The sequence below is a fragment of the Berghia stephanieae genome, chromosome 6 (assembly GCF_034508935.2).
Source record: "Berghia stephanieae isolate SIO BIC M18660-M18661 chromosome 6, UCSD_Bste_1.3, whole genome shotgun sequence".
Classification (NCBI taxonomy): Eukaryota; Metazoa; Mollusca; class Gastropoda; order Nudibranchia; family Aeolidiidae; genus Berghia; species Berghia stephanieae.
In genome coordinates, this window is record NC_088365.1 from 9,636,272 (window position 1) to 9,652,037 (window position 15,766).

A 15,766-nucleotide genomic window follows, 5' to 3' on the forward strand; every position below is an offset into this window, starting at 1 on the left:
CCAAAGGGAGTTACAATAGTCCAATTGAGATAAAACAAGGGAATTAAGTAAAAGCTCTGCTATATGCTTCGGTATCAAATGACGAATTTTGTTGGGGTTTTTTTTTTTCATTTCTATTCTAGATTGTATGGTGTTATTCGCGTGACTTGTCGTGGAAAGATCTTTATCAATGATGACGCCAAGGTTGTTTGCTTTATTTGAAGATTCTATTGTGCTATTTCCGAGAGTAATAGGTGATTTATTTGCCCGTTTAAGGATACTCGGCCTTCCACACATTAAAATCTCAGTTTTACTATCATTTAATTTTAACTTGTTATGGTACAGCCAAGATTTAATCTCATTAAAACAGCTCGAAATTCGTTGTATTAAGAATTGTTAATTACTTAGGGGTACTGAATCATAAATTTGCGTATCATCTGCATAAAAATGATCACTGAGATTGAAACTGGATATCACACTAGAACGGGGTTGCATACAGGAAAAAGGACAGGGTCAAGAACAGAGCCTTGTGGTACTCCAAAGTTTAGTAAAACTTGTTATGACTGAACACCATTCACCACGACAGTCTGCCATCGATCTTGTATATATGATGTAAACAATTTAAGGGTAATTCATTTTACGCCGAACGTATTTTCTAGTCTTCTTAACAAAGTGTCATGGACAATGGTGTCAAAAACGGATTTTCCCTTAAACGTCATACCCAACCAACATAAAAATATATATTTTGAAATTCTAACTCAAAAGGAATAAGAGGGTTAATCCTAAGATTTTGTTGGAAGTTTTATGTTAAAGAATTGATGACAAGCTGAAGAAGTATCTAATTGGTAATTGAAATAAATTTTTAATGAACATCTGACCAAAATTATAAAAGCGTTTTATTTGTGTCTCCTGACTGTACTGTTTAATTCTCATGGACCTAAATATGGTATTACTTTACTGGGTCATGCCTTGGGGTGTGCAGACAAAAATAGTAGCCTAATTTATCAGTCAGTAGGTGGTGGTTAACAAAAAAGGGTCAATCGACCGATTGGCTCAAAGCGTAGCCTGACGCTAAGTAAGACCCATAATTTGACGTCATTTTTAGGTTTGTGGACCGCCTAGTGAGTTGTCTTGAGTAGTGGTCAAGGTATCAAGTGATTCCATTGGTTGAACTGTTGAATACAGGTACAATGCCATACAATGACGAGTTTTTGTTTTTGTTTTTGTTTATTTTATTTTTATTCATAATGATTGGAATACTTGTAGATTATATTTATAGGTTTAGATGACTCCAAATTTGTCATTACCACCACCACAACCACCATCACCTCCACCCTCCCCTACATCATCACCACCACCACAACCACCATCACCTCCACCCTCCCCTACATCATCACCACAACCACCATCACCTCCACCCTCCCCTACATCATCACCACCACCACAACCATAGTCACCTCCACCCTCCCCTACATCATCACCACCACCACAACCACCATCACCTCCACCCTCCCCTACATCATCACCACCACCACAACCACCATCACCTCCACCCTCCCCTACATCATCACCACCACCACAACCACCATCACCTCCACCCTCCCCTACATCATCACCACCACCACAACCACCATCACCTCCACCCTCCCCTACATCATCACCACCACCACAACCACCATCACCTCCACCCTCCCCTACATCATCACCACCACCACAACCACCATCACCTCCACCCTCCCCTACATCATCACCACCACCACAACCACAACCACCATCACCCCCCCCCCCCCCCCCCCCCCGACATAATCACCACCACCAGCAACAACATCAATAAAAGCAAAACAACAACAATAGAAACATTAATAGCAACAATAACAAGAACAACGGCACAGCAAATCCCCCCTCCCTCACCCCCCCCCCCCCCCACCCCCCCACAAAAAAAAAAGAAAAAAAACTTTAATAAATAACAAGAAAAAAAGAAATGAAAATGAATAACTCCTAAACCTGCGATATTTTTAGGTTTTACAACTGCTTAAAAAATCTATGCTTTACGATTTGATTCTCATCCTTGATATGAAATTTGTTTTGTTTTGTTTTTTTGTTTTTTTTTTTTTGGGGGGGGGGGGGTGGGGATGTGGTTGTTATTTTGTTTTGGGCAAACACCGAAAATGTGCTTTGTCATTGCATTGCAGTTTGTGTCCTGACAGAAAAGTATCCGGTAACTAACACAGCTGTTACTGCTCTCTTGGTGAATATGGTGGAGATAGTGTGTCGAGTAAAATGGATCACCGTCTGTAAAGGTTAACATAATATTGCTAAAATAAATGTCCAGGGCTATAGATAGAATAAAGATGACGTCACTCAAGCTTTTGTTATTGTATTTTGCCATCCGCGTTTGTGAGTGATTCTCACAAAACTGTATTAACCAGACTATAAAAGTTCATGGTTACACACCGTTTTGTTTTGTGTGTTGGACCGTTATACTTCTGGATGGCAATGTTATGAGCTTCCGAGGCAAGCGCATATTATCTATAGATAGAATAAAGTTGGCGTCACGAGGGTCTTTGTTATTGTTTTTTTTTTGCCATCCACATTGATGAGTAATTCTCACTTAACTGTATTATCCAGACTATAAAAGTTCATGGTTACACAGAGCTTTGTGTGTTTGTCCGTTATACTTCCGGGTGGCAATGTTGTGAGCTTCTTCGTCAAGTGCATATTATCTTTAGGTAACTATTCTTAAACGATGTGTCAATAAATCACTATTCATTCCCGGTGTGATCTGATGTGTAACACTGCAAGTTATGATGTGTCAAAAATGGTTGATTTATAAATAGAGATGATAAGTCCATTATTAACAGAATTGAAATAGTAAATCTTGCCTACGTCTTACGATTATCTTTTCCAATCATTCTATCAATTAAAATAGAAAATCAAGGCTCTGAGTCGACGTTTATATATATGCAAGTCTGACATCCGAAGTTAATTATGGGCCTATTTGAACATTGTTGTAATGGACAATACTTTGCGTCTTTTTTTTTTCTTTGGGGGGGGGGGATCCATTACAACGATGCTCCTATAATAAATTGGATTATCAGACCTGAAAAAAGTGAACGTCGTACTGAATCAGAGGTTTTGTATATGATTCTATCGCAGGGTTATGAATTGGAGGTACTGAAATGGATTCACTAGACTGATGTCACGTCGCCCAGCAACGGCGAGCAGCCTGGTTCTAAACAAAGAAAATGGGTACTTTTTATTCTTCATACTGACTAGAACTTTTCATATGCCATGTGATCAGAATGTATGTAAGTCAAAACATGATCAGATTTATAACGTTTTTTTCTCCTCTGGGTACACTTTCATATTCGTCGGGGAAATATTTCATTAGGGCGTCCGCATTGTTCCGATAGTAGAGCCAGTTATTAAGTTTCCATGCGTCATTACGAGGGAAGTGACGTCATGACTGTTGAAGCCTATTGTTGGGTTTTAAAAACAGTATAGATAAATAAATCGATTCAAATTGAATGAATGAATGAATGAATGAATGAATGAATGAATGAATTAATTAATTAATTAATTAAACAAATAAATAAAAACACCCAAATGTGACGGATAGCATCGATAAGGTATTATGCGACCGAAGAGTTTCTGGAATGACAGAATTTATGAAGGACAACAGACAAAGCCGAAAGGACTCTGCTGACCCGATGACGTCTTCGCCAAACAAGCAGCTTCGAATTGCGTCGTGGAACGTTCGCACCATGTATGAAGCAGGAAAAAGCTCTCAAGTTGTGACTGAGATGAGAAGATTCAGGCTGCTATATAACAAAGAAAGTATTGGACTGGAACCCCCAGGGCAGAAGATCAAGGGGAAGGCCACGAGGAACATGGAGAAGAATTAAAGAAGCTGATATACATAGAAGTGGTAAGACCTGGAATGAGATTAAAAAGATAGCTCAGGACAGAGAAGGACGGAAACTGTTTGTCTGTGGCCTATACCCTGACCCAGGGTGAAAAAGGCAATGATGATGATGATGATGAGATACTGTTAATAGAATAGTAATTGTAGTAGTCCTTCAGAGCCATTAGGCCCGTGGAGCCGGAGTTTATCCCGGTTTTATAACGTGAAACGGACAGGAATGGTCTATCGCAAAGTACTTTCTGCCAGATCTAACAGACCCAGCTTAATAGAATAGATAACCACAAACGGGATATCTGGATTAAGTTTATTTGTTTATTTAGGGAAATGGGAGCGATCTATATTCGTCCAACCTAGTCATCGATCACATGACATTTCTCAATAAATGTGAAGACGCTGCTTAGATTAGGAAAGTTGTAAACATGCCATAAAGTCATGCTTAGCAAACTTACCAATTGTGACGATGATTATTTTATCAAACTGTGAACACTTTTCATATAATAATAATAATAATAATAATAATAATAATAATAATAATAATAATAATAATAATAATAATAATAATAATAATAATAATAATAAAAAAATAATAAAAATAATAATAATAATAATAATAATAATAATAATAATAATAATAATAATAATAATAATAATAATAATAATAATAATAATAATAATAATAATAATAATAATAATAATAAAATAATAAAATAAATAAATTTTCCTTTATTCATCCCATACGGGAAATTTGTCTCTAGGGTATATTCCAAGGGAAGACTGGAATAACCCAGGCATCAGCCGCAGTGCAGCGCCGCAAATTGACCTAAGGCGAGATGACTTGCTCAAGGACACACAGCGTAGCGGCGGGTGATCGAACTCGATACCTAGCAGGTAGGAAGCAAAGACCGTACCGCTGAGCCACGCTGCCCCCAATAATAATAATAATAATAATCATAATCATCATCATCATCATCATCATCATCATCATCTTCGTAATAATAATAATAATAATAATAATAATAACCTTTATTGTCCAAATTAAAGGCAATTCATGTGAGGTAAACAATGCTCAGTTTGGTTCATGGTATGAACATCAACACATTTACAAATACAGACACAGCCATACACGAACATACACGCTTGCACATTGTTTCTACACGTGTATACAAAAGAAATGAGCGTACATACAAACACATATACATACATACATACATACATACATACACACATACATGCAGACATACATACAAACCAGCATATCATCGTATATGCATGCCTACATACATACATACATACATACATACATACATACATACATACATACATACATACATACATACATATATACATACACACAGACACACACACAGACAGATAGAACGATACGATATATTTGCTGGGACAGCAGATAACCATATTATAAATATAGTGTCTTATATTAAGAAGAAGATGGCAATGATTGTGATGATGATGATGATGATGATGATGATGATGATGATGATGATGATGATGATGATGATGATGATGATGACTACGATAATGATGATGATGATGATGATGATGATGATGATGATGATGATGATGATGATGATGATGATGATGATGATGAATGATGATAACGACGGCGGCAATGTCGATGATGATGATTCACGACACTGCTTCTCGTTATTTTCATTGGTTGTCTCATTTTTCCACAGAAGATTTGTTAATTAATTTTATGGCGGTTGGAATGAAGGTTGTCTTATGTCGATTTGTCCGACATTTTGCTTCTAGATACCGTCTTCCGGAGCGCAGAAGTTGGAATTTTTCGTTCAGCGGATGCCTCTTTTCGTTGATAATGTTAAAAGATTTCTTCTCAACTGCATTAATATAAGTTGTGTCAAGGCTTCTAAGGTCTGTGTTAATTATTTTTGAAGCCTCTCTGAGGGTTCTATGTAGTTTGGATTTTTCTTTTGTTCCACAGCTTCCATACCACGTTGTGATGCCAAACGAAACGATACTCAATATTAATGACTTGTAGATTTGTATCATGGTCTTTCTGTTCACATTGAAAGACCTTAATTTTCTGAGTATATACAAGCGCTGGTTACATTTTTTGATGACATTGTTGGTGTGCGATTCAAATCTTAGACTGTTATCTATAATTACACCAAGGTATTTAAACGTTTCAACAGTTTCAACCGCCTGATTGTTAATTTTTGTTATTTGTCTTGCTCTTTTTCCTATTTTTCTGTGATCAAACAGTTGTTCCTTTGTTTTTGTTACATTGAGCTCTAGACAGTTATCGGCACACCATTTGCTGAATTTACTAACTTGCTCAGTGTATTTAAATTCGGAGACGGAATCATTGAGCAGGCCGAGTATTGCGGTGTCATCAGCATACTTGATGAGTTGGCAGTTATCAAAGCTAGCCACACAATCGTTTGTATAGAGGATGTAAAGTAGAGGTGAGCTTACACACCCTTGTGGGCATCCGTTTGAAAGAGTTTTTACTGATGATATATTTGAGCCTACTCTGACATGTTGGGGGCGATCGATGAGAAAGTTGTTATACCAGTTGATGAGGTAATGGGGAAGGTTTAGAGCATGCAGTTTACTAATTAATATGTTGGTTTTCATGGCATTAAAGGCAGACGAAAAATCGACGTATAGGATTCGGCAGTAGTTGGCGGGTGAAACATCCAAGTGATTTGATATTGAATGCATCACTGTGAGGAGTGCGTCTTCCACACTAAGATTTTGTTGGTAGGCAAACTGATATGGATCAAGTATGTGTTGGTCATATATAAATTGCAACAGCTCTCTTTTCAGAATCTTTTCCAGACATTTCATAATAATTGATGTTAAAGCAACAGTCTATAATCATTCAGCTGAGTTGTGGATTCTTTTTGGGTACTGGAATTATAGTCGATGTTTTCCATATAATTGGGATTTTCTGTTCATCTATTGAACGTTGGAAAATAGGCAAGAAAGGGACAGCTAGTTGGTTGTTACAGTTTGAAATGAGTTCCCCACTAAGTCCATCTGGACCTGGTGCTTTTTTCTTTTTACATAATTTAAGAACATTGATGACCGCCTCTTCTTCGATTTCTGGCGGAGGAGACGTATTTTTTGTTATGATATTAATTTTTGAAAGTACGTTGTCAATGGTGTCGAATCGACAGTAAAACTTATTTAATTCCTCGATATTCATATGTGTGTCATTGTTAAAATCTGTCTTTTTGTTGTTAACGCCACCCATTTCTTTAATCATCCTCCACGCCTGCGATGCATTTGAATTTTTAAGGTTTGTTTCCATTTTATCTTTATATTTACGTTTTTCTTCATAAATTACCCTCTTTAATTGTTTTTCTGCCTCGTGCTGCTTGTTTTTGTCCCCACTCATATGAGCGATTTTCTTCATATTTATAAATAACTTAACTCGTTTGTTGACCCAAGGTTTGTTGTTGTTAAATATTTTAATCCTTTTAGTGTCCACGCACAAATCACAACAGAAATGAATATAAGACGTGACAACATCAACCCACTCGTCCAGTGACATGTTATCAGACATGAGTTCATCCCATATTGTGCAGTCAAAACAACCTTGGAGTTTGTTTATATTTTCTGTTGACCAAAGACGAGTTTCTTTCACAATCGCTTTATGTTGTCTTAATTTAGTTTTGTAGGTTGGAATCAACAACACACTATTGTGATCTGAATTTCCTATTTTTACTTTTTGAACGCTTCTGTATGAATTTTTAATATTTGTATAGCACAGATCCAGGGTTTTATCTCGTCTGGTAGGAACAGAGACGTGTTGATAAAAAGAATTTATAGGAGGGCAGTGATTGAAATCACCAAGAATTATTACGGGGGCATCAGGATGTTTTCTTAAAAAATTAAATGATTCCTCCTCAATTACCCGTAAAGCTGTGTTAGCATTCGCATCAGGAGGGACGTACACAGCAATGACATAAATAAGTGGGAATTCCCGAGGTAAATAGTGGGGTCTAAGAGAGAGGGAAATGAGCTCGATGTCCTTTTCACATAATGAACGTGTAGTTCGACAGCTTTTGCACCAGTTTTTGTTGATATACACACAAATACCACCACCTTTTTGTTTTCCTGTCATTGAGCTATCTCTGTCACGCCTATGTATTATGAAATTTTCCAATTCTACACTTTTATCTGTATCTAAGTCTGAAAGCCATGACTCTGTAAAACACAGTATGCTTGAGTTTTCATAATCAGGATCAAATTTACACAACGCGCTAATATTGTCCGCTTTGTTTCTGATAGATCGAACGTTTGAAAGTATAATCATAGGTAGTGGTACTTTACCAGTTCTTCGAATTCTTTGCTTGACGCCTCCACGTTTTCCTCTTTTTCTTTTCTTGATTGAAACAATAAAACCTTTTCGATCATTTGTTTTGATTGTTGTTTGTCCAATATCAAGCAATTCGTTTTTTGTGTAGACGACGGTCGCCATATTGTTTTTATTTCGAACACAACAACATTGTTCACTCGTAGTAACTTTTCATGCTCTACACATTATTGAAATAGGTACCACAAATAGAAATATTTAAATATAGTCATACCTGTATTCCAATTACAAATAATAAGTCCATATACAAAAACGATGGCAGATAATAACACAAGAATACAAACTTTTACTGATGAACAACAGAGCAATGAAAAACCAAGCGTCGCCATTGAGCGCCACCGGAAATAATATTCGGCCAGAAGATCTTGAAGATTCGTTGTAGACATTTGCTATATATTTCAAATATCTGAATGTTGATAAAGGGGAAACCCGAAACGTCCATTTGTATCTGTTTTCGTAATTAAATTGAAGCTTACATTCAATTTCGCATTGTTATTTAATATAGATACTATCACGTTACTCTCCAAATTTGGTTTAGAGAGGCAAATCTGGGTGGGGTTCCTGACCTCCCATAGTGGGCAGGGGGGTACATACTGTGTCTTCTATCCTTATATCTGTTTTCCAACATGCTTTCTGTCTTTGTCTTGGAATGTGATTACTTGGTTTTGTCCTGGCCCTGGCCGGAGTCGTAGCTGGGAGGGAAACAGTCAAATGCATAGTTATTGTTTTGGTAGATGTTTTTTTTTTCCTTGTAAATCATCTCTCTGTTATGTATTATGTATTATTATATTTGTTATTTTGATTGTATAATGTAAGCATTTGAGTGTATTCCTCTTTGTTGGATTTTGTGCTTGTGTCCGAATGAGACTTATAGGTAATCTCAAACTAAGTACATTGGTGGTATGCTCTTGGAATCTACATCTGATCCATATTTGTTTCCGGTTCCCTTATGTCTTACTTTTTCTTGGGTGCTTTAATTGTAATTCTAGAACTTTTTACTATCCCATTTTCTTCCTTTTTACTGGCGCTGATATAACCTAAATGTGTTGCAAGCGCCGTAAAACCTTTAAAAACAAACAAAACAGAGAGGCAAATGCTTGGGTCGCCTTACTAATAATTTTAGTTATGATATCCAATTGCACTCACCATCTGTTGTCATCTTCTGTCTAGGTAAGTGGATTCTTGAATGCCTTCTAGTGGATTTCCATCTTCTCTTCACAATGATCATCATTATTCGCATCCATTATAATTGGATTACCATGATCACCATCATCTTCTTCTTCATCATCATCATCATCATCATCATCATCATCATCATCATCATCATCATCATCATCATCACCACCATCACCATCATCTTCATCATCATCATCATCATCATCATCATCATCATCATCATCATCATCATCATCATCATCATCATCATCATCATCATCATCATCATCATCATCATCGTCGTCGTCATCATCATCATCATCATCATCATCATCAAATTGCTCCTCTTCCTTCTCCTCCTCCTCCTCCTCCTCCCCTCCTCCTTCTTCTTGGTCGATTTTACAATAGTCCACATCATCATCATTCTATAATCATCTCAGTTATCTCCATTGTTCTCCATCATCATTCACCACCCCCCCCCCCTTAAAAAAAAAGAAAACAAACAAACAAACAAACAAAATCACAACAACAAAAAATCCTCATCTTTCACTTATAAGGTTGCCCTGATAGCTCAGTTGGTAGAGCACTGACTTCACACACAAAGGTACGTGATCGATCCCGGGTACAGTCGCGATATTTTTTCTGACCCTTTCCCTTATCCACCCAGCATTAATTGGGTAGCTGGGTCTATTAGATCTGGCGGAAAGTATTTTGCAAAAGACCAGCGTCCTAACCTAAGGGTAGCAAGCAATTACCATTGTCGTTTCACGCTATAGAAACCAATGGGCCTATTGGCTCTGAAACACTATTTTGCTGATAAAAGTAAAAACTAAAATCAACATAACCAAAATCTGAGATTGAATTCAACTTGACTTTTATTTCACTTTAACGTGTCTCAGCTGTTCGGTCCTTTCATTTACAAACTACAGCTCTTAAGTTAACCATTAAGTTCATACTCTGGGGTACATAGGGGTTCGCACATGTAGGAAATACACTTGTATCCAGCATCACACTGAAAGTTCGTACACGGTGGTACTACACATCCATCGTCATGACCAGAGACGACATCTCCTGGAAAGTAGATAATATAAAATGAAAACAAAAACAAACCTGGAGCGTCTACACAGCGCAATATCCACTAAACGTACTGAATGCGCTTTACAAGGGGTCCCTAGCCAACAGCAACACTTAACATGTAGGACGGGACATGACGCCTGTTAGGTGAATTTTTTTTCCGACATAGATCACGCTCTTATAGTGAGTACGGTGAGAGAATGTGAGTAAAGAGCCTTTTCCAGGGATTCAAATTTGCGACGATCAGAGCGGGACTCGAACACAGGACCCTCCAATCCGAAGGCGAGTGTCATACCACCATAATTTAACTTATGATGAAGCAATAAAGCAGACTTCTGTACTTTGAATATATGTTTGAAACCCTGGTTCTCAGATTAAAATTAAACAAACAAAAACAAATAATGGTTGGGTTACGTGCGGCTATGTGGTCTAGTGGTATGACACTCGCTTTCGGATAGGAAGGTCATGGGTTCGAACCTCGCTCGGCGCATAGTTGAGTCCTTGGAAAAGACTCTTTACTCACATTCTCTCACCGTACTCAGGTGTAAAATGAGTACCTGGCCGTCAACAGCGTTGTCTCTATGGGAAAAAATTGTATTATCGCCTAACAGGCGTCATGTCTCGTTCTACATGTTTCGTGCTGCTGTTTATCAGGGACCTTTGTAAAGCGCTTTGAGCACGTTTAGTGGATATTACGCTATATAAAAGCTCTATTTATTATTATTTTTTTTAGTTAGTGCAACTAACTTCAAATTACAACGAATATCCTTTTATGGTATAAGATGATTAAAAGCTAAATTAACGATATTAATAAAAAAGTTCCTTTATTTATCCCAAAGGGAAAATTTGTCTTTGGGGTTTAATCTAGTGCCGCGCTGAAGACCGGTCTGGACCGCGGTCCGACGGTCTTTTAGCTGTGAACCGAAGACCGGTCCCAGAGGGGAAGACCGGCGCCGGTCCTCACTTCTTATCACCTTTCAACTAGTGCGGGGCGGTCCTTGCAAGGACCACGGTCCTACGGTCTCGCGCCATAGCCTACTACTTCCCCAGCGATTCGTTGCTTCGGTTGCCTATCTTCCACCAATCACCACCCATCCCACTTAATTAATTGCACCCACCCCCCTTTGCCATACACTAAACGACACAGACGACCACCAACCTCCACTCCGCAAACCGCCCTTTCGTGTGTGAGATGGGGGGAACAGGAGGCGCACGCCTTGGACGATTCCATTATACGGGTAAATTTCAAAATTTACTACACCATAATGATCGCAATGACAATGATCTATGGTGAAGGCATGACCCCTCTTCTCTAATGGGTTATTGTTTGAAATGTATGTGACTACAAAAGATGTGTGTGTTTGTGTATGTGTGTGTGTGTGTGTGTCGAACCTAGCAAGTAGCAGATCCGATTTTTTGTTTTCTTTTGTCCATCTCTTGTCACCACTCCTTTCTATCGCAGTGTTGTCATTTAAAATAATACAATAATATTAAAATTTCGTTTGGTGTTTTTACTAATCAAATAATATGAGTTTCATTAGTTTCTTCCTTCCAAAAAACCCAGTTATAACGTCTGAATTTTAAAAAAGTCCAATAGAATATTTGGGGACCCCGATAGCTCAGTTGATAGAGCACTCTCTTTATACGCAAAGGGCCAGAGATCGATCCCGGGTGCAGTCGATTTTTTTTCTGAATCCCTGTCTACTCAGCAATGAATGGGTAGCTGAGTTTGTTAGATCTGGCGAAAAGTCACCATCGACCCCTCTTATCACCTCATCCACCCCCTCTTATTATAACTTCACGTCTCTCTCTTACTCTTCAATGCTCGCTGCCCTCTAATTGTGTGTGTGTGTGGGGGGGGGGGGGGGGGGGGGGGGGGGGTAGGAGTTGCGTGTGTGTATCAACGCCACGAACAACTCGATCAACGCCTTGGCGATGCCATTATCTCCGTTAATGGGGATAAATTTCAAATTTTATTAAATTATCGAAGTAACAATGAAGTACGGTGAGCAAATAAAGAAGGCATCACCCCTCTTCTCTAATTAGGTTACAATTTGAAATGAGTGTGACTACTCCGTGTGTTTTACTCCTGTAGGCCACGGTTTTCATCGTGTAGCGGTCTTTAACGGTTCAAGAATGAACGATCCCACGCTCTCAAAGGTCAAACCGGTTCGAATTTCCAACAGTCTCTCAGGAATGTTCAATGTCGAAAAGGACCGGTCCTAGGACCGGTCCTTGCGGTCTTCATTTCCCAAGGACCGTAGGACCGTGGTCCTTAAGCTTGCCAAGGACCGCCCCGCACTAGTTTAATCCAATAGAAGACTGGAATAACCCTGGCGTCAGCCGCAGGGCAGCGCCGCAAAGTGAGCTAAGGCGCGCGACTTGCTCAAGGCCACACAACACAGCGATTAGTCGAACTCTGTACATTTCAGGTACCAAGCAAAAACCATACCCCTGCCCCCCCCCCCCCCCCCCCCCCGCTGCACTCTAGTGGCTCAAAGTCCTGCATAGGTGTGCTCTGGTATCGACATTTTAGAGTAGGGAAGAAGTGATTGGATCCAACTTTGTGGTAGTCTGCAGGCAGGTCTGAATAAAGGTACTGTACATTAAATAGGGGAGAGAAGCTATGTGGTCTTGTGGTATGACACAGACTGCAAATTTTACCTCCGTCTGCATAGCCAGAAAGAATTAGGCAGAATTGAAATTTTCATGTTGCGAAACGTACATGGTTTTGTGAACACACACAGCATCAGTAACACACTTTATGGTCACCTGGAACAACTACAAAGACGTCTAACTTCTACGTCATGGCGCAAGACCGAAGGGCTAGAGCTCAGGTGGTCGCTGGTTCGGATAAGTAAGTGAACACACAATGAAACATCGCTCAGTTGTCAGACCCACTTTTGACAAATGAATCGAATTTTTAAATTGATGCATGTTGAAGTGTTACAGAAGAAATTATGGCCAACGAATGATGAGGACAAAACACACAGATCCTAGACCGGGTGTTGTAATTGGATTCAGTAGTCTGATGTCACGCCGCCCGGCAACGGCGGCCATCTTGGTTCTAAACAAAGAAAATCATTATTTTTTATTCTTCATGCTGGCTAGAACTTTTCATATGTCTTGTGATCAGAATGTGTAAAAGTCAAAACATTATCAAATTTATGTCTTTTTTTCCTCTGGATACGCTTTTATGCTCGCCGGGGAAATATTTCATACGGGCGTCCGCCATTGTTACGATAGTTTAGAGCCAGTGTTACTAAGTTACCATGCGTCATTAGGAAGGAAATGACGTTACGGCTGTTGAAGAGTATTGGGGACATCAAAACTCAGTTTGTGACGTTTGTGAAAGTCACTGGCAGGTTTAATGCAGACAGGTACACATAGCTCCTCACCAATATAATCACACATTGCCCTTCATACATGACAACGATGTGTCATTTCTCATGCAAGACTACACACATCCACATAGGGCACTACTCAGCAAGAGAAACAAGCAAATTTTATCCTGGACTGGCAAAACTATGTCGTCGTATTCCATCGGTGGGGGTGAATGGAAAGAGATCCTATCAATAACGGCGACAATCGCCCTGGCTAGCTACCCATACATATATATAAAAATATCTAAATTTGATGATGTTAATCTATTCTTTTTAAAACGTAGGGCTGGTTGTCAAATTGTTTCCCAACAGTCCATGTAACATTTTTTGGTCAACGAGCACAGGATTACCGGCAAATCTAAAAATTATAAAACTATTTATTACAGATTGATATACAAGCAACTTGCAAACCGTGTTTGAATTAAGGGTAGTTATTATCACCCCTTGACTCGTATGATTATTTCTAAAATCTGTTAGGGCATAACGATCGGTGATAATTTGATATTGGGAATCGCCTATTGCCAGATTCATTTGCGCGCACCTACAGACTTCATTACAGGACCGATTTTTGTAGTTGATAACTCAAAATTTATTCTCAATCAATGTTAATTTTCACAGTACAGTAGTGTAATGATTAACCCTATCCTTACCAACTATAGGAAAATCGTCACATTCGTTACGATACAACCAACATAAGTTTTCTTATTCGCATTTCTCTTGTACATCATAACATTTAAAGAATATGAATAGTGTGATGTAGAGCATGTTTTGCTAAAGAAAATATTTATCGTAAAAACTTACCGCCATTGTGTTTGAGTGATAAAAAATCTATTTTTGTGTTAGTTGGGTGTGCTGTTTTGGGGAAAATCTTGAAAATAGCTGGTAAGGAAAGAGTTAAAATAGACGAGTGCATATTCGTCATTTCCCGGTAATATTCGGATTTCTCCATTAGTATTTCAAATATGAATACATTATTTTAAAATGATTAAAATTGAATTTAAATCACGCTTACCTCCAGAGCAAAGAGCGACGATAAGTATAGCAACAAGTGCAATCTTCATCTTGCTGATTTATGATTCGAAATCTACAGAGAAATAATTATGCGTATATCAAGAAAGTATATGTTTTTTGAACAGTTCTGGAAAGTATTTATAGGGAATCGAGTCACGAAATCAAATAATTACATATAATTGTCCTTATCTATTTGGCATTTCTTCTTGAATATAGAACTAATTATAATAATTTACTAATGTTTCCATTGGCACATTTACGTGAAAAGTAGCTAATGATGCCTCATTACAGAGTATAATCTGCCGTTTAGTTATCTAGTTACAAAACGCTTTTGATAAAATTGGCTTAGAATATTTTATTCGTCCAGTAACGATGAATTGTTATTGGGATGATTTTCGGTTAAATGAAATCTGACAAGTGCGTGTGAAGTGGTGAAAACCAAAGCAAAATACAAGTAAAAACAACCCCCCCCCCCCCAAAAAAAAAAAAAATAAATCAGCCTACCTCGACCTCCGACCTCCTGAGGTTCGATCCGAGTCAATGTAGGCTGATTTTGCGGGATTTCTTTTTCTTCTTGTGTGTGTTTTGTTTTTGTTTTATTTTTTTCTATTTATTTGTTATTTTACTTATTTTATTTATTAGCTTTATCTGGTGTTTTTTTTTCTTACACACCTATTCAGATTTTTATCTCACCATCTTATCTTTTTGGTGCCCATCTCCTAACTCTAAATGTAAAGTGCACCATTCGTGCAAAACAAAACAAAAGGAAGTAAAAATAAAAGTAAAGCAAAAAAACAAACAAACAAACAAAAAACACCCCCCCCCCAAAAAAAACAAAAACAAAAACAAACAAACATCAATTGCGGTTACCAACCT

The 15,766-nt window shown here is 38.2% G+C and overlaps 1 long non-coding RNA gene across 1 annotated transcript; it reads right to left on the reverse strand.

The window, feature by feature from the left end:
• Nucleotides 1-10,279: 10,279 nt before the first annotated feature.
• On the reverse strand, nucleotides 10,280-15,049 carry LOC144974447 (uncharacterized). Its single transcript, XR_013645746.1, has 2 exons — nucleotides 14,892-15,049; nucleotides 10,280-10,493 (listed from the first exon to the last, which is right to left on the reverse strand). It is a non-coding gene; the product is annotated as an uncharacterized LOC144974447 (long non-coding RNA).
• Nucleotides 15,050-15,766: the final 717 nt, after the last annotated feature.